This window comes from Bubalus bubalis, chromosome 3 (genome assembly GCF_019923935.1).
Source record: "Bubalus bubalis isolate 160015118507 breed Murrah chromosome 3, NDDB_SH_1, whole genome shotgun sequence".
NCBI lineage: Eukaryota > Metazoa > Chordata > Mammalia > Artiodactyla > Bovidae > Bubalus > Bubalus bubalis.
Genome location: NC_059159.1, coordinates 165517128 through 165536060, shown reverse-complemented (window position 1 = coordinate 165536060; position 18933 = coordinate 165517128). Strand labels below are relative to the sequence as shown.

Genomic DNA, 18933 nt, shown 5'->3' with positions numbered 1-18933 from the left:
ACCCCCTCTCTCCTTGGGGACCCCTAGACTCCCTATCAACCTGCCTAGGAAATGACTCTCTCATTCCCCCCTTTTCTTTTAGGAGAATTATGTTGCCTAGGGAAAAGGGGTGTCGTTCTCGTTCCATAACTGCTTCCGAGCTGACAAGGGGCATTGTCCCTAAATTGGTGAGGCAACATATTCTCTTAATCCTCATATTGAGGATATCTGATCCAGGGGCCCCAAATAGTAGCTGGAGGAAGCTACAGCAGTAGCAGGAGTTTGAGCAACCATTTGTAACTTAAAAGCTTTCATGCGGCTAGAAACAAATCCAGTTATACAATTACAGATGCAGAGGGCAAACAGCAAAAACACAACATTCAGAATCAAAATTAAAAGTCACATCATGTCCTTAGTTAAAGTGCAAAGTGTTGCACCAGTCCATTTTAGGGTTGGTAGATGTCATCAGATGAAGAAGAGGCATCGCATGTGATTGTTGTCCAAGGTATTCACAGACTTGGAGAAAGTCTTTTCCTTGAAGTGGGGATGTCCACCACGGGAAGCCTTCCACTGATGAAGAGAGGAGCGCTCCGCAGACCCAGCAGTTAGACCGATTGTGGAATGTAGCATAGGAGTGAGCCCAGGACAGGAAGACATTGTCTTGAGGATCCAACGGCAGACTCAGGATATTTGGAGTCAGCAGAAGTAGACTCACATAGATTATCAGGCCTATCCCCTGCCCTTTGTTTAACTCTAGAGCTCGAGTCAGAGCCACAAGCTCCGCTAACAGAGCACTGGTTCCCTGGGGGAGAGATTTTGCTTCCAAAACCTGTTCAGCAGTCACCATGGCGTAACCTGCTTTATGCTTTCCATCCTGAACAAAAGAACTGCCATCTGTAAATATTTCCATGTTAGGATTGTCTAATGGGGTATCCTTTAGATCCTCCCGAGCTGCATAGTTTAAAGTTAGGAATTGAGAACAAGCGTGATCAGGTGTTTCATTTTCCTTCTCAGGAAGGAAAGTGGCAGAATTTAAATTTCCACAAACTTTGAGCTTAGTCTCTGGTCCTTCTAACAACAATGACTGATACTTAAGAAGCCTACTGTCTGTCATCCAAATATTAACCTTAGAATTTAAGATTCCACTCACATCATGAGAAGTCAGTACAGTAAGGTTTCGTCCACTAATTATTTTTAAAGCTTCGGGTGCTAATAAAGCCGTTGCCCCAATTACTTTTAGGCAGTGGGGCCACCCACGTGAAACTACATCTAATTCTCTGCTTAGATGAGCAATAGGTTGGTGAGGCCCTCGGGGTTGTGTCAAAACTCCCAAAGCCACACCTTTTCTTTCAGTGACAAACAAATTAAATCCTGACCCTGTGGGCAAGGTCAGAGCTGGAGCTTGCAGGAGAGCAGTCTGAAGAATCTTAAAAGCCTTTTGAGTTTCTGGAGACCAAACCAGTTTGTCGGTTTGGGCCTGCTGAGTTTCAGCTATAAGTTTATATAAAGGCCGGGCAAGTTCCCCATAACCTGGAATCCAAATGCGACAGTATCCTGTGATTCCCAAAAATCCTCTCAATTGTCTTAAAGTCATAGGTAGGGGGTGATTTAGTATAGGTTTAATTCTCTCAGGGCCTATGGCCCTAGTCTCTTCTGATATGATTAGGCCCAGATATCTAACCGATTGTTGACAAAACTGAGCCTTTTCTCTTGATGTCTTGTAACCACAGTCTGCCAGAAAGTTTAAGAAATTTTCTGAGGCTTGCGAACAAGCTTCCTCTGTCTCAGCACAGAGCAAAATATCATCTACATATTGTATCACCACTGCTTCAGAGCTATTAAAGTTTTGTAGATCCCGTGACAAACTTTGTCCGAATAAGTGAGGACTGTCATGAAATCCCTGGGGCAAAACTGTCCAGGTTAACTAAGAAGCTGGCTGCGTAGGGTCTTCAAAGGCAAATAGAAATTGACTTTCTTCCGCCAAAGGCACTGAATAGAAGGCATCCTTTAAATCAATTACTGAGAAATATTTGGCCCTTTCAGGAATTTCGGACAGTAGAGTATAAGGATTAGGCACCACGGGGTGTAAAGGAACTACAGCCTCATTTATTATTCGTAAATCTTGAACTAGTCTCCATTTACCATTTGATTTCTTTATACCCAAAATAGGAGTGTTGCAAGGACTGTTACAGGGAATTAATAGTCCCTGCTCCTTTAAATTTTCCATGATAGGTTTTAACCCTTCTTTAACTTCAGGTTTCAGTGGATACTGCTTCTTATGTGCAAATACGTGTGGGTCTTTGAGGTTAACAACTACAGGAATAGCATTTTGTGCTCGACCTACAGATTTTCCATCCGCCCATACTCTAGGATTTACATTTTGTTCAACTAAAGGGAGAGAAAGGAAGGGCTCCATATTCATGAAAACAGAGGCATGGACCTTGCTCAGGATATCCCTTCCCAAAAGGGGTGAGGGAGATTCTGGCACGATCAGAAACTCGTGTGAAAACAGCACAGAATCCCAGTTGCAAGATAAAGAATAACTGAAATAATATCTTTTGGCTCGTCCAGACAGTCCCATTACGGAAGCGGATCGGGAAGAAAGTGGGCCAGGGGCTTCAGTAAGCACAGAATAAGTTGCCCCAGTATCTAAAAGGAAATCGACGGATTGGCCCCCCACGATTATTAATACCCGGGGTTCCTCAGGTGTAATTAGGACGGGAGCCTGTGTGGGGACCCCCGGGCACCTTCAGTCCTGATTGTCTTGAGAGTCCAACCCCGGAGACCTGCGCCTCTGGGGGCAGTCTCTCTTCCAGTGTAGTCCTTTGCAGACCGGACATGGAACGGGGGTGGTGGGGGGGGGTGGGCGGTGGCTTAGATGCCTGAGGGCAATCCCGCTTGAGGTGCCCCTCCTTTCCACATTAATAGCAAGCCCATCCCTTTTCACCTGGGCCCCTCTGGGCATTTTTCTCAGGCTGTTTAAGAACGTTTTTCATAGCCATGGGGAAGGCTTCCCCCTTTTCCTTTGTCTTTTTTTGCCTTTCTTCCTTTTCCTCATATTCCCTACCATAATACACTGTCTGAGCGAGTTGTAACAGAGTATCTAAAGACTGATTTGGTCCATACGCCTGTTTTAATAGCTTACGGCGGGTATCTGGAGCCGACTGAGTGAGAAACTATCCTTTAAGATCACTTTTCCCTCTTCACTTTTGGGATCAATCTCAGTGAATCTGCGAAGGCCTTCTCTCAGTCTATCTAGGAATTTACCAGGAGCTTCCTTCTCCTCCTGTTCTATGTCTGCCAATTTGCCATAGTTTAAAGGCTTTAGAACGCACCTGCCTAAACCCTTCAAGAATACATCTAACAAAATGACTCTGATCCAGTCTTTCTTTAGCTGTGTTGTAGTCCCAGTCTGGTTCTATAGTTGGGACCGCCTGATTCCCAGTGGGGAGGGCCGCTATCTCGTTCTCCCTCTTCCCTACTGATTCATTACCAAGCCATTCATCTCCATAAGCAACCGCTTTTCCCAAAACTCGAGTCTTTGACTGGGGAGTCAGCGTTTGTCCCAAGATATACATCACATCCTTCCAAGTGAGGTCATAAAGCAGAGTAACACCTTTAAAAGCTCTAATATATTTTTCTGGGTCCTCTAAATAGTCTCCCAGATCCTCCTTGATTCTTTGTATTTCTTGATAAGAAAAAGGCTTATTAACTCTCACAGACTGATTATTTCTCCCGGTGGGTGTTTCATAAAGAGGCAACAGCTTATGTGGCTGTTCCTCAGTCTCTCTGGCTGCTCTGTGCATATGATCCCAGGGATAGATTGGAGAAACCTGTTTTTCCTCTTCTCTTTGTCTCCTGTCCTCCATCTCATCTCTTACTTCGATGGTCTGAGTTTCAACTGAAATCAGAGTAGTCTGAGGTCGTACTGAGACAGGAGTTGTTTGGACCTCCATGTGGGCAGTTTGAATCCCAGTTTGGAGTCCCCAGTACGGGGGCAGAGTAAGAGGACAGGAGGGAGCTGAAGGTTTCACGCCCAAATCTATACCCTTAGGACATAAGTTTGGCATATTTCACAGAGAGAAAAAGGGCAACACATATGCTACTTCTACCCATTTCCCTTGTTCCTTACAGAACCGGTCTAATTGTAGAACAGTATTATACTTAAGAGACCCTCCAACTGGCCACCGTTCGCCGTCTTCCAATGGATACTGTGGCCATGCAGTATCACATAGCAAGACCAGGTGTGTCTTCTTTAAGCCCTGGGGATCAAATCTATCCCAGTTTTTCAGGATACAGTTCAAAGGAATGAGGCTGGAATTGTTAGCTCCCATCTGTAAGAGAGAAAAAAAGCGACCAGTGCCATTTTTCTACCGGAGGCGTCCGTCCCTGCTCTAGATGGGGGTGTAGACAGACGTTACACCAAAAGCTTCTCCTTCCTGGTCGGACTTAGTCTGTCCCTTACCGACGCAGGCACCATACTCATCCCTCCCAGTTCTACCACCGAGATGGGGTGGATATGTACCAGGGGTAGACTTGATAGCATCCCTACTTAACGTCCAGCTCTTCACCTTTAACCTTGCTTGCCTCTGATGTCACCCGGGGTGAATCAGAGTAACCTTCTGGAATGCCTCCCAAGCTAAGACCACTGTGGGAAACATTCGTCACCTGAGTGCCTGTGCACGACCCTGAGTATTTCCTGACTACAATAAGACCAACACGAACATAAAACTGAGATGTTCTTTCCAAGCATCACCACACCAGTATAACAGCCTCCTCTGATCGACTAAGAGCCGGCATTCCCAAAGAAAAAAAACCCATCGCAGTCCCAATCTGAGTAACCTTTAACCTCAGAGATACTCTGGGAGCTAGAGCTCCATCTAGCTTCCGAACTTTCGATTCCTAGCGAGGCTAGGCGCTTTCTTGACTACCAATCCAAGTTTGGGACCTAAGCCACAGTATGCAGTAACAGTATAGATCACAAGTGCCTTGAAAGTCTGTGATCCGATAGATTAGGTTAGTTCTTCTAATTCTCAAGGAGTTATGAAATGGTCAAAGAGACCGAAAAGTTTGACCGAGAAAGGAGAGTTCGGTCCACATGTTTTGCCCATTTCTGGTCAGTTCCCGAAGGAGACATTGGGTGCCTCTTGGCATTGGCAGGTCGGTATAACCCCCCGACAGGTTTCTGCCATAAGCCATATGAGATCACCGTGGAACTGCAGAGCAGGGCTCCTTACTTGCTTCACGCAGGGCATGCCATTCATTCACACAAGCACACGGTAGAGTTAGTAAAGCACAGCAGAAAATGTGTTCGCTAAGAGAACAAAGAACTAAAGCTCCAAGCATCCTTACCTTGTCCTGAAGGATCCCGGACGAGCCCCCAAGATGAAAGGTTGTAGTTGAATCATGCAAATACACGGGGATTCTTGGCCCCCGGAGGAGAAGAATTCAATCCGGGGCCAGAGACGAGGCTTGATCGCTCAGAGCTTTTGTGTAATAAAGTTTTATTAAAGTATAAAGGAGATAGAGAAAGCTTCTGACATAGGCATCAGAAGGGGGCAGAAAGAGTACCCACTTGCTAGTGTTAACAATGAAGTTATATACTCCAAAGAATGTCTGGAGGTTGTAAGGACCTCCCATAATTTACATTTTAAGATAACAGAATTAGCCAGAAGGTTTGATCCAGAGACTGTCCTTAGGCAGGATATATTATTGTTATATAATCCTAAGGAATGTGGAGAAAGAAAAAAAGTTTGTCCTTTCTTCCTCCTTGAGAATTCCAGACCCCCTCTCTCCTTGGGGACCCCTAGACTCCCTATCAACCTGCCTAGGAAATGACTCTCTCACTCCTCTGAACAATGGTCTGTGGGCTCCATCACTCATGCTTGCTGACACTATGGCCTGGAAAGAGCCAATTCTAAGTGGTTGTGTGGCTTTATGGAGTACTAGGGGTAGCAGCTTCGGAGAAGGCAATGGCACCCCACTCCAGTACTCTTGCTTGGAAAATCCCATGGATGGAGGAGCCTGGTGGGCTGCACTCCATGGGGTCGCTGAGGGTCGGACACCACTGAGCGACTTCACTTTCACTTTTCACTTGCATGCATTGGAGAAGGAAATGGCAACCCACTCCAGTGTTCTTGCCTGGAGAATCCCAGGGAAGGGGGAGCCTGGTGGGCTGCCATCTATGGGGTCGCACAGAGTTGGACATGACTGAAGCGACTTAGCAGCAGCAGGGGTAGCAGCTTAAGAAAGGAGGAGGGATGGAGGTAGAGGGGCATATCCACCATACAGAGCCACCCCAGGCTGGAGGAAAGGAAAGTTTATTTATAGATGCTGGTGAGATGCATGTTAAGTTCCAAGCAGCTTCTGAAGAGCCCAAAGCTTGTGCTTGGGAGTGAGGAACTGAGAGAAGCCCCTCTCCCCGCCTGCCTCAGTGGGCAGCTTCCTCTTACTTATGAGGATGGAGAAAAAGGCTGCTGAGTCTGCATTGGAGGCTGAGTGTGCTAATCAGAGGATAGCATATCTGTGTGCTCAGTTGCTCAGTGGTGTCCAACTCTTTGTGACTCCATGGACTGTAACCCGCCAGGTTCCTCTGTCCATGGGATTATCCTGGCAAGAATACTGGAGTGGGTTGCCATTTCTTCCTCCAGGGGATCTTCCAGACCCAGGGATCAAACCCACATCTCCTGCATCTCCTGCATTGGCAGGTAGATTCTTTAACCTCTGAAACACCTGGGAAGCCCAATCAGGGGATATCACCCCATCCATAATTCAGTGTGGGAAACCAGGCCCAGGAGAGCTTCCTATGTTCAGTCTCCCTGGTTTGTACCCTGGTTAACCTGTAGACTTGCTGTGTGATCTTGGGAAATTCATTTGGCCTTTCTGGTTCTTATTTGGAAGTTATAGGGTTGCACTACATCAGTGGTCTCTACTATTGCTCCCTACACCATCTGATCCCACAAAAGTTACTCTGGGAGGGTTCCCATGAGGGACCTTAAAGGCTGGAAGAAGAGGGCCCCCCCAAAGAGGGAACAGAGGAACGCTTGCCTCTGGACATCTCATACCTATGATTCTGCATCAAGGCTGCCCTTTAGAATCAGACACCCTGATAAATATCAAGTTAGCTCCCAGACCTACTGACTAAAAATCTTGCAGGGAATGGGGACTGGAAGAGGCACTTTCAGAAAGCTCCCCAGGAAATTCTGAAGCAGCAGGTGTAGAGATCCAAGATCTGAGCCAACCCATCATGTTGCTTAATATTTGTGTGTGTGTGTGTGTGCGCGCGCATGTGCGCGCTTAGTCGCTCAGTTGTGTTGGACTCTGTGACCATTTGGACTGTAGCCCATCAGGCTCTTCAGTCCATGGTATTTTTCGGACAAGAATACTGGATTTCTTTACTTATTGGCTACACCAGGTCTTAGTTGCAGCATATGGGATCTCCCATCTTTGTTCAGGCATGCAAATTCTTAGTTGTGGCACGTGGGATCTTAGTTCCCTGATCAGGAATTGAACCTAGGCCCTCTGCATTGGGACCGTGGAGTCTTAGCCACTGGGCTACAAGGAAAGTCCCCCATTGCACTGCTAGCCACTTCCTTCCCAGCTGCATACTGCCCACATGGGAGACACCAATTTCAGGAGGCAGCCCCCATTTCAAAGGGAAAGAAAAAGCCTTCTGAAGCCAGGAATCTCTGAAAATAATAGGGTCCAGACCTCAGGGAATCAGAGGGCAGCGAATCTCGGGCAGCCAGCGGCTCAGCTGGGTGGGGCTGGGGGCATTCTGCTCACACACATCTGTTGCGCTGCCAGTCTCCTCTGAGAAACATCATTTTCAGAGCCATGAGTCTACTAAGATCCTAAGTGGAAATATCACTATCATTCAGCTGGTGACAGACACAATACCAAGAACAGTGTACTTATCATCACTGGAGAAAAACATTGAATGGGTTTTTGAATAACCACCAAATGGCTCACAGAGTACATGGGAATTCATTATCAGACTTGGCCCCACTCCTGTCCGATGTGCCCTTGGCACCATTCGTTTCTGAAATTTGCATTCCTAGATGGAAGATGGGGATGTCGATAGCCGGTGCTGAGAAGGGGTGGGGAAGGGAAGCATTTAGACGTGTGCCGGGTGGTGGTTGCCTAGGGAAAAAACCGATAGTGGCTGGAATTGTTTAGTTACAATGACAGATTCTATGTGGTTTAAGAAAAAAGGAAACTTATTATCATCTGCGGAAGAGCCCTGAGTTATATCTGATTCAGTGTCATAAGGAACCTTTCTTTAGCTTCTGGTTCTGCTTTCATCTTATGGGGGCTTCAGTCTTGGCCAGATCTTCCCACTGTGGTGGCAGAGATGGTCACCAGTGGCTCCAGGCCACCAGCTTATCCACAGCAGGGAAAGAATTCCTCTTTGTCTGAAAGCTGCAGCCAAAGTCTGAGGGTAGAATTTTATTGACAGGGGTGTCATCTGGATTCCCAGAGCAGAGCAAAGCACAGTAGCCAGGCCTGGAGGCAAAAGGCAAGGTCAGAAACCCACCCCCAACTCCAAACCATGCGAACTGACAGGATGACAATGCCATTTTAAGGGAAAATTAGGGTGCTGCTGTTGGAAGAAGGGGGACCAGATGCTGGGGAGGAACACAGGAGCTCTTTCTAGTCACCACGTGCTCGCTAAATCCATTCAGTCCTGTACCCACAGCAGGAATGAAAAGTGCTTGTTCTGCCTATGTTGTGCTCACCTACCATAGGTTTTTCTAGGTAGTTATTTCTTTACCTGCTCATACGCTTTAAGGGTACAGCCATGATCCTTATCATCTGGACACTAGCATCTTAAAGCCCACTATATCAGATCAGATCAGATCAGATCAGTCGCTCAGTCGTGACTGACTCTTTGCGACCCCATGAATCGCAGCATGCCAGGCCTGCCTGTCCATCACCAACTCCCGGAGTTCACTCAGACTCACGTCCATTGAGTCAGTGATGCCATCCAGCCATCGCATCCTCTGTCATTCCCTTTTCCTCCTGCCCCCAATCCCTCCCAGCATCAGAGTCTTTTCCAATGAGTCAACACTTCGCATGAGGTGAGCAAAGTACTGGAGTTTCAGCTTTAGCATCATTCCTTCCAAAGAAATCCCAAGGCTGATCTCCTTCAGAATGGACTGGTTGGATCTCCTTGCAGTCCAAGGGACTCTCAAGAGTCTTCTCCAACGCCACAGTTCAGAAGCATCAATTCTTTGGCGCTCAGCCTTCTTCACAGTTCAACTCTAACATCCATACATGACCACAGGAAAAACCATAGCCTTGACTAGACGGACCTTTGTTGGCAAAGTAATGTCTCTGCTTTTGAATATGCTATCTAGGTTGGTCATAACTTTCCTTCCAAGGAATAAGCATCTTTTAATTTCATGGCTGCAGTCACCATCTGCAGTGATTTTGGAGCCCCCAAAAATAAAGTCTGACACTGTTTCCACTGTTTCCCCATCTATTTCCCATGAAGTGATGGGACCGGATGCCATGATCTTAGTTTTCTGAATGTTGAGCTTTAAGCCAACTTTTTCACTCTCCACTTTCACTTTCATCAAGAGGCTTTTTAGTTCCTCTTCACTTTCTGCCATAAGGGTGGTGTCATCTGCATATCTGAGGTTATTGATATTTCTCCCAGCAATCTTGATTCCAGCTTGTGTTTCTTCCAGCCCAGCGTTTCTCATGATGTACTCTGCATATAAGTTAAATAAACAGGGTGACAATATACAGCCTTGATGAACTCCTTTTCCTATTTGGAACAAGTCTGTTGTTCCATGTCCAGTTCTAACTGTTGCTTCCTGACCTGCATACAGATTTCTTAAGAGGTGGGTCAGGTGGTCTGGTATTCCCATCTCTTTCAGAATTTTCCACAGTTTATTGTGATCCACACAGCCAAAGGCTTTGGCATAGTCAATAAGGCAGAAATAGATGTTTTTCTGGAACTCTCTTGCTTTTTCCATGATCCAGCGGATTTTGGCAATTTGATCTCTGGTTCCTCTGCCTTTTCTAAAACCAGCTTGAACATCAGGAAGTTCACGGTTCGCATATTGCTGAAGCCTGGCTTGGAGAATTTTGAGCATTACTTTACTAGCGTGTGAGATGAGTGCAATTGGGCGGTAGTTTGAGCATTCTTTGGCATTGCCTTTCTTTGGGATTGGAAGGAAAACTGACCTTTTCCAGTCCTGTGGCCACTGCTGAGTTTTCCAAATTTGCGGGCATATTGAGTGCAGCACTTTCACAGCATCATCTTTCAGGATTTGCAATAGCTCAACTGGAATTCCATCACCTCCACTAGCTTTGTTCATAGTGATGCTTTCCAAGGCCCACTTGACTTCACATTCCAGGATGTCTGGCTCTAGGTCAGTGATTACACCATCGTGATTATCTGGGTCGTGAAGATCTTTTTTGTACAGTTCTTCTGTGTATTCTTGCCATCTCTTCTTAATATCTTCTGCTTCTGTTGGGTCCATACCATTTCTGTCCTTTATCGAGCCCATCTTTGCATGAAATGTTCCTTTGGTATCTCTAATTTTCTTGAAGAGATCTCTAGTCTTTCCCATTCGGTTGTTTTCCTCTATTTCTTTGCATTGATCGCTGAGGAAGGCTTTCTTATCTCTTCTTGCTATTCTTTGGAACTCTGCATTCAGATGTTTATATCTTTCCTTTCCTTTTCTCCTTTGCTTTTTGCTTCTCTTCTTTTCACAGCCATTTGTAAGACCTCCCCAGACAGCCATTTTGCTTTTTTGCATTTCTTTTCCATGGGGATGGTCTTGATCCCTGTCTCCTGTACAATGTCACGAACCTCATTCCATAGTTCATCAGGCACTCTATCTATCAGATCTAGGCCCTTAAATCTATTTCTCACTTCCACTGTATAATCATAAGGGATTTGATTTAGGTCATACCTGAATGGCCTAGTGGTTTTCCCTGCTCTCTTCAATTTAAGTCTGAATTTGGCAATAAGGAGTTCATGGTCTGAGCCACATTCAGCTCCTGGTCTTGTTTTTGCTGAGTGTATAGAGCTTCTCCATCTTTGGCTGAAAAGAATATAATCAATCTGATTTCGGTGTTGACAATCTGGTGATGTCCATGTATAGAGTCTTCTCTTGTGTTGTTGGAAGAGGGTGTTTGTTATGACCAGTGCATTTTCTTGGCAAAACTCTATTAGTCTTTGCCCTGCTTCATTCCGTATTCCAAGGCCAAATTTGCCTGTTACTCCAGGTGTTTCTTGACTTCCTACTTTTGCATTCCAGTCCCCTATAATGAAAAGGACATCTTTTTTGGGTGTTAGTTCTAAAAGGTCTTGTAGGTCTTCAGAGAACCGTTCAACTTCAGCTTCTTCAGTGTTACTGGTTGGGGCACAGACTTGGATTACTGTGATATTGAATGGTTTGCCTTGGAAACGAACCGAGATCATTCTGTCATTTTTGAGACTGCATCCAAGTACTGCATTTTGGACTCTTTTGTTGACCATGATGGCTACTCCATTTCTTCTAAGGGATTCCTGCCCACAGTAGTAGATATAATGGTCATCTGAGTTAAATTCACCCATTTCAGTCCATTTCAGTTCGCTGATTCCTAGAATGTCGACATTCACTCTTGCCATCTCTTGTTTGACCACTTCCAATTTGCCTTGATTCATGGACTGACATTCCAGGTTCCTATGCAATATTGCTCTTTACAGCATCAGACCTTGCTTCTATCACCAGTCACATCCACAGCTGGGTATTCTCTTTGCTTTGGCTCCATCCCTTCCTTCTTTCTGGAGTTATTTCTCCACTGATCTCCAAGTAGCATATTGGGCACCTACTGACCTGGGGAGTTCCTCTTTCAGTATCCTATCATTTTGCCTTTTCATACTGTTCATGGGGTTCTCAAGGCAAGAATACTGAAGTGGTTTGCCATTCTCTTCTCCAGTGGACCACATTCTGTCAGATCTCTCCACCATGACCCGCCCGTCTTGGGTTGCCCCACTGGCATGGCTTAGTTTCATTGAGTTAGACAAGGCTGTGGTCCTAGTGTGATTAGATTGACTAGTTTTCTGTGAGTATGGTTTCAGTGTGTTTGCCCTCTGATGCCCTCTTGCAACACCTACCGTCTTACTTGGGTTTCTCTTACCTTGGGCATGGGGTATCTCTTCACAGCTGCTCCAGCAAAGCGCAGCCATTGCTCCTTACCTTGGATGAGGGGTATTTCCTCACTGCTGCCCTTGTATATAGTAGGTGCTTATTAAATCTGAGTGGAATGATGTAACTAGCAAAGAAGTGGGATTAGAGAATCCTGAGTTTTGGTCTTGATTTCTGTCCCTAACTTGTATGTTAACTTTGAGCAATGCCTTCTTCCCTTTGGGCCTCTTTCTAATATACTAGATGAGGGGTCTGCAAACTTTGTCCATTGAGGGTCAGACAGTAAACACTTTAGGCTTCTAGAGCCGTGGGTCTCTGTCAGAATTACTCAGCTGTGCAGCGGCAGCATGAAAGCAGACAGATAATCTGTGAACCAAGTGGGCATTGCTGTGTTTCAATAACATTTTATTTACAAAAACAAGTGATGCTACAAGGTAGCTAGTATAGTCAAATTCATAGAGTCAGAAATTGCACTGATAGATGCCAGGGGCTGGGTGGGGGAGGGGGAGTGTGGGCGATGAGGGGATAGTATTCAATGCGGACCGAGTTTCAGTTTAGGAAGGTGAAGAATTCAGGAGATGGATGATGGTGAGAGTTGCAGGACAATGTGAATGTACTTTGTACCACTGAACTGTACAGTTAACTACGGTTAAAACAGTCTGTCTTATATTATGTGACTTTTACCATCATAAAAAAAAAATTTTTTTTAATGCATGATGGCCCAAATTTGTCAGTGTAGCCAGTGTTTGCCACTCCTCTAGTAGATGATCATTCCTTTATCTACTGCTGTGTGACAGGTCACCCTCAGAACTGGAGCAGCCTAAAACCACAGGAAGCAGTTATTTTGCCTGTGAATCTGCAATTTAAGAGACTTGTCAAATATGGCTTATCTCTGCTCCAGGCAATGTCAGTGGGGGAAGCATAACTGAGATGGGATGATCTACTTTCAAGATATTTCACTAACCTGGTGGGCAAGCTGGTGCTCACCATCAGCTGGGAACTCCTCTGGGGCTGCCAGCAAGAGGCTTGATCCTTTTTTCCCCCAGGTTTATTGACATATAATTGACATATTCAGTTCAGTTCAGTTGAGTTGCTCAGTCATGTCCGACTCTTTGCGACCCCATGAATCGCAGCACACCAGGCCTCCCTGTCCCTCACCAACACCCGGAGTTCACTCAGACTCACGTCCATCGAGTCAATGATGCCATCCAGCTATCGCATCCTCTGTCGTCCCCTTCTCCTCCTGCCCCCAATCCCTCCCAGCATCAGAGTCTTTTCCAATGAGTCAACTCTTCGCATGAGGTAGCCAAAGTACTGGAGTTTCAGCTTCAGCATCATTCCCTCCAAAGAAATCCCAGGGCTGATCTCATTCAGAAGGGACTGGTTGGATCTCCTTGCAGTCCAAGGGACTCTCAAGAGTCTTCTCCAATACCACAGTTCAAAAGCATCAATTCTTTGGAGCTCAGCTTTCTACACAGTCCAACTCTCACATCCATACATGACCACTGGAAAAACCATAGCCTTGACTAGATGGACATTTGTTGGCAAAGTAATGTCTCTGCTTTTGAATATGCTATCTAGGTTGGTCATAACTTTTCTTCCAAGGAGTAAGTGTCTTTTAATTTCATGGCTGCAGTCACCATCTGCAGTGATTTATAGCCTTGCATAAATTTAAGGTGTAGAGCATAATGGTTGAGTTATAGATGTCCTGTAGAGAAGGAAATGGCAACCCACTCCAGTATTCTTGCCTGGGAAATACCATGGACAGAGGAGCCTGGGGGGCTACAGTCCATGGGGTCTCAAAGAGTCAGACATGACTTAGAGACTTAACAAAAAAACAACATAGATATCATGAAATGATTACTGCAATAAGATTAATTATTATAACACCTGTCATCTCATACACATATCTTTTAAAAAAAGAAAAGAAGAGAAAAAAAAATACGTCTTCATGTGAACTTTTGCACAGGGCTGCTTGTGCTTCCTCACAGTATGGTAGCTGTGTTCTAAGGGTATTCCAACAGATAAGAAGTGGAAATGGCCAGTGTCTCAAGGTCTGAGTCTAAAAATTGGGACAAGGCAACTTCCACTCTCTGCTATTACTCGTCAAGCAGTCACAGAGCCCACTCAGATCCAAGCAGAGGAGACAAAGTTTCCACCTCGCAATAGAAGGAATGTCAAAGAATTTGCAGCCACATACAGTCTATCACAATGACCTCCAAGGGCTCCGCTAGTTCAGATGTCTCCTGGTTCAAAAACTCAACAGTCTGGCCTTGGATTCCAGGAGCAATTGTCTAATTCCTTAAACTGACCCTGTAAGAGAACCTCAGGTAACATGTATCTGAATCCCTCAGGTCCCTCGACCTTTATAGTGTCCTATAATTTCTCCCATTCTCCGTGCCCACCACCACCGAGTAGAGCGGCCTGAATGTCACAGTGGCCTCTTACCCAGTCTCTTGGCTCCCATTCTATCCACATATGCTTCCAAAGTCATCCTCCTAAACACCTCTCTAATGCTCCCTAGGCAAAATCGTCAGTGACTTCCCGCTGCCAGATTGGCTCCACTTTCTGATTTTTTTTTTTTTCTTTTTCTTTCTGACTTTGGAATACTTCTTTCAGGCTGAAAAGGAACATCGTCTGTCTGAAATGTTTAATTATCTCTCCTATCTCTCTTAAGAGGAACTCAAAAGCCTCTTGATGAAAGTGAAAGTGGAGAGTAAAAAAGTTGGCTTAAAGCTCAACATTCAGAAAACGAAGATCATGGCATCCGGTCCCACCACTTCATGGGAAATAGATGGGGAAACAGTGGAAACAGTGTCAGACTTTATTTTTCTGGGCTCCAGAATCACTACATACGGTGACTGCAGCCATGAAATTAAAAGACGCTTACTCCTTGGAAGGAAAGTTATGACCAACCTAGATAACATCTTAAAAAGCAGAGACATTACTTTGCCAACAAAGGTCTAGTCAAGGCTATGGTTTTTCCTGTGGTCATGTATGGATGTGAGAGTTGGACTGTGAAGAAGGCTGAGCACCAAAGAATTGATGCTTTTGAACTGTGGTGTTGGAGAAGACTCTTGAGAGTCCCTTGGACTGCAAGGACATCCAATCAGTCCATTCTGAAGGAGATCAGCCCTGGGATTTCTATGGAAGGAATGATGCTAAAGCTGAAACTCCAGTACTTTGCTCACCTCATGCGAAGAGTTGACTCATTGGAAAAGACTCTGATGCTGGGAGGGATTGGGGGCAGGAGGAGAAGGGGACGACAGAGGACGAGATGGCTGGATGGCATCGCTGGCTCGATGGATGTGAGTCTGAGTGAACTGCGGGAGTTGGTGAGGGACAGGGAGGCCTGGCGTGCTGCGATTCATGGGGTCACAAAGAGTCGGACATGACTGAGCGACTGATCTGATCTGATCTGATCTGATCTCTCTTACAATGAAATGTAATCAAGGCATTTAGGGCCAGCCTCCAAAAGCCCCTTGATGCTTTTCCTAATTCTTAGACTCTCAGTTCAGTTCCATTCAGTCACTCAGTCGTGTCCGACTCTTTGTGACCCCATGGACTGCAGCATGCCAGGCCTCCCTGTCCATCAGCAACTCCCAGAGTTTACTCAAACTCATGTCCATTGAGTCGATGATGCCATCCAACCAGCTCATCCTCTGTCGTCCCCTTCTCTTCCTGCCTTCAATCTTTCCCAGCATTAGGGTCTTTTCAAATGACTCAGTTCTTAGCATCAGGTGGCTTAGACTCTAATTGTATGGCTTTTATTACCTGGTGGGAAGCTTAGGCCAACTTAGATCTTCTCCTATGTGCTTTTCTTATCCCTGGACTATATACAGGGACCATAATTTTATTTTTTATTTTATTATTGGAGTATCATTGCTTTACAATGTTGTGTTAGTTTCTGCTGTAAACAAAGTGAATCAGCTATGTGTATACATATACCCCTTCCCTCTTGACCTCCCTTCCTGCCCCACATCCCACCCCTCTAGGTCAGCACAGAGCATGAAGCTGAGCTCCCTGTGCTATACAGCAGCTTCCCACTAGCTCCTGATTTCACACATGATAGTGTATATGGCAGTGCCGCTCTCCCAGTTCATCCCACCTGCCCTTTCCCACCCTGTGTCCACAAGTCCCTTCTCGTCTCTATTCCTGCTTTCAGGGACCATAACTTATGGTCCCTCCATGGCTTGATCTCTTGGCTTCCAAGAGAGTGCTTAGAAAGAGCCTGGTGAATGGAAACCAACAGAAATATGAACTTCCACCTCCTTCTCACCCCTCTGTCTTGCTTCCACAGTATGAGCAATCCCAGGAACTAGGACTGCAACTTCCCTGGCTTAGGAGTCTTCCTCTTGTGTCTCTTGATTCTGATGTCAGGCTATTAGCAAAAGCAGCTAATCTTTCCAGGAAAGGCTTATGCATGTAAACAGGGTCCAACTTCAGCTTATCCCAGAGGAAACTGAAGAATTGCCCGCCCCATTAGAAATCAAGTTTCCGGATCATAAGGCAGTTCTATTTCCAGTTTTTTAAGGAATCTCCACACTGTTCTCCATAGTGGCTGTACTAGTTTGCATTCCCACCAACAGTGTAAGAGGGTTCCCTTTTCTCCACCCCCTCTCCAGCATTTATTACTTGTAGACTTTTGGATCGCAGCCATTCTGACTGGTGTGAAATGGTACCTCATAGTGCTTTTGATTTGCATTTCTCTGATAATGAGTGATGTTGAGCATCTTTTCATGTGTTTATTAGCCATCTGTATGTCTTCTCTGGAGAAATGTCTATTTAGTTCTTTGGCCCATTTTTTGATTGGGTCATTTACTTTTCTGGAGTTGAGCTGTAGGAGTTGCTTTTATATTCTCAATCCCACTGCTGGGCATACACACTGAGGAAACCAGAAGGGAAAGAGACACGTGTACCCCAATGTTCATCGCAGCACTGTTTATAATAGCCAGGACATGGAAGCAACCTAGATGTCCATCAGCAGATGAATGGATAAGAAAGCTGTGGTACATATACACAATGGAGTATTACTCGGCCATTAAAAAGAATACATTTGAATCAGTTCTAATGAGGTGGATGAAACTGGAGCCTATTATACAGAGTGAAGTAAGCCAGAAAGAAAAACACCAATACAGTATACTAACGCATATATATGGAATTTAGAACGATGGTAACAATAACCCTGTGTACGAGACAGCAAAAGAGACACAGATGTATAGAACAGTCTTATGGACTCTGTGAGAGAGGGAGAGGGTGGGAAGATTTGGGAGAATGGCATTGAAACATGTAAAATATCATGTATGAAACGAGTGCCAGTCCAGGTTCGATGCACGATACTGGATGCTTGGGGCTGGTGCACTGGGACGACCCAGAGGGATGGAATGGGGAGGGAGGAGGGAGGAGGGTTTAGGATGGGGAACACATGTATACCTGTGGCAGATTCATTTTGATATTTGGCAAAACTAATACAATTATGTAAAGTTTAAAAATAAAATAAAAAAAAAAAAGAAATCAAGTTTCCTTCTTGACTTGGTTTGCTTCCCCAGCTAACTGGATTTTTGCTTCTGGTCTGTGCCTTAACATTTATACATAACTCTGACCTGGTCCCTTCCCAGCCCAGAACCCTTCAGTGGCAACCCATGTTCCTTGGAATCACATTTAAGCTTCTTGCCCTGATGTCCAGGGAACTTCATAATCTGGCTCTTGCATACTTGTCCGGCTTCACTGCTGTCAAATCTGTCTCCATAAATGAGCATTCCCTTATCCCATTGTATCATGTCACTCTGAAGCACTTGAAATCTCTGAAAAGATCAAACCTCTTCAATGTCTTGGGCCCTTTGTCTGTGCTCTTTCCTCTTCCTGGAATGTCCTCTTTGCTGTGCCTAATTGAGTCTAGGCTCTAATGTCACCACCTCCATGAAGCCTTCCCTCATTCCCTTCCTCCTCTCCCAAGTGGGTTAGAATGCCCTTACTCCGCTCCTGTGGAGCCTAGTGCTTCTCTTGGCCACAGCAGACATTACACTGGGCTGACGGCACTTAAACAAAAATGTCTGTCCCCCTCTAGACTATGATCTTTTAGAGGGCAGAGATTTGAGCTTTTTTTCTCTTATAACACCAATGCCTGGCACAGAAAATGTTTATTGGATGGATAAATGGCTTGCTCATTACTTTGTAGACAATTTTGAAAAGTAGAATAATAAATCTTAAAAGTCAAATAACACACTGGGGAAAAACAGTTGTTTTACATATGATAAATAGTTAATATATCTATATTACAAAGATCTTTTATGAACCAATAAGGAAAACTTAACCTCCAAAGAGCATGAGGCTAAAAACATGAACATAAAATAAACACAAATGGCCAATAAACATTTGGGGGAAAAAAGTCCAATAAAGCCTTATACATTAAGCACTATACCATTTCATGTTTCATACTGGTAAATGTGAAAAATGGCAATACTTAGTTTTTAATGAGGTTGAAAGAAAATGAAGACTCTCTTCCACTGCTGGCAGAATATTCCCAAGCTCATTTTTTTTTTTATGTGCCATGTGTTCAGGCATGTCTGACTCTTTGCAACCCCATGGACTGTAGCCTGCCAGGTTCCTCTGTACATGGAATTTTCCAGGCAAGAATATTAGAGTGGGTTGATAAAGTCTTTATTAAATTTGTTACAATATTGCTTCTGTTTTATGTTGTAGTTTTTTGGCCTTGGAGGCATGTGGGGTCTTAGCTTCTTGCCCAGGGATCAAACCATATCCCCTGCATTGGGAGGAGAGAAGTCTTGACCACTGGACAACCAGT

The 18933-nt window shown here is 45.0% G+C and overlaps 1 long non-coding RNA gene across 1 annotated transcript; it reads right to left on the bottom strand.

Moving 5' to 3' along the window:
* Positions 1–605: 605 nt before the first annotated feature.
* LOC123332443 lies at positions 606–5514 on the bottom strand. The gene is made up of 2 exons (XR_006549234.2): positions 5332–5514; positions 606–781 (listed from the first exon to the last, which is right to left on the bottom strand). It is a non-coding gene; the product is annotated as an uncharacterized LOC123332443 (long non-coding RNA).
* Between the last annotated feature and the right edge of the window lie 13419 nt (positions 5515–18933).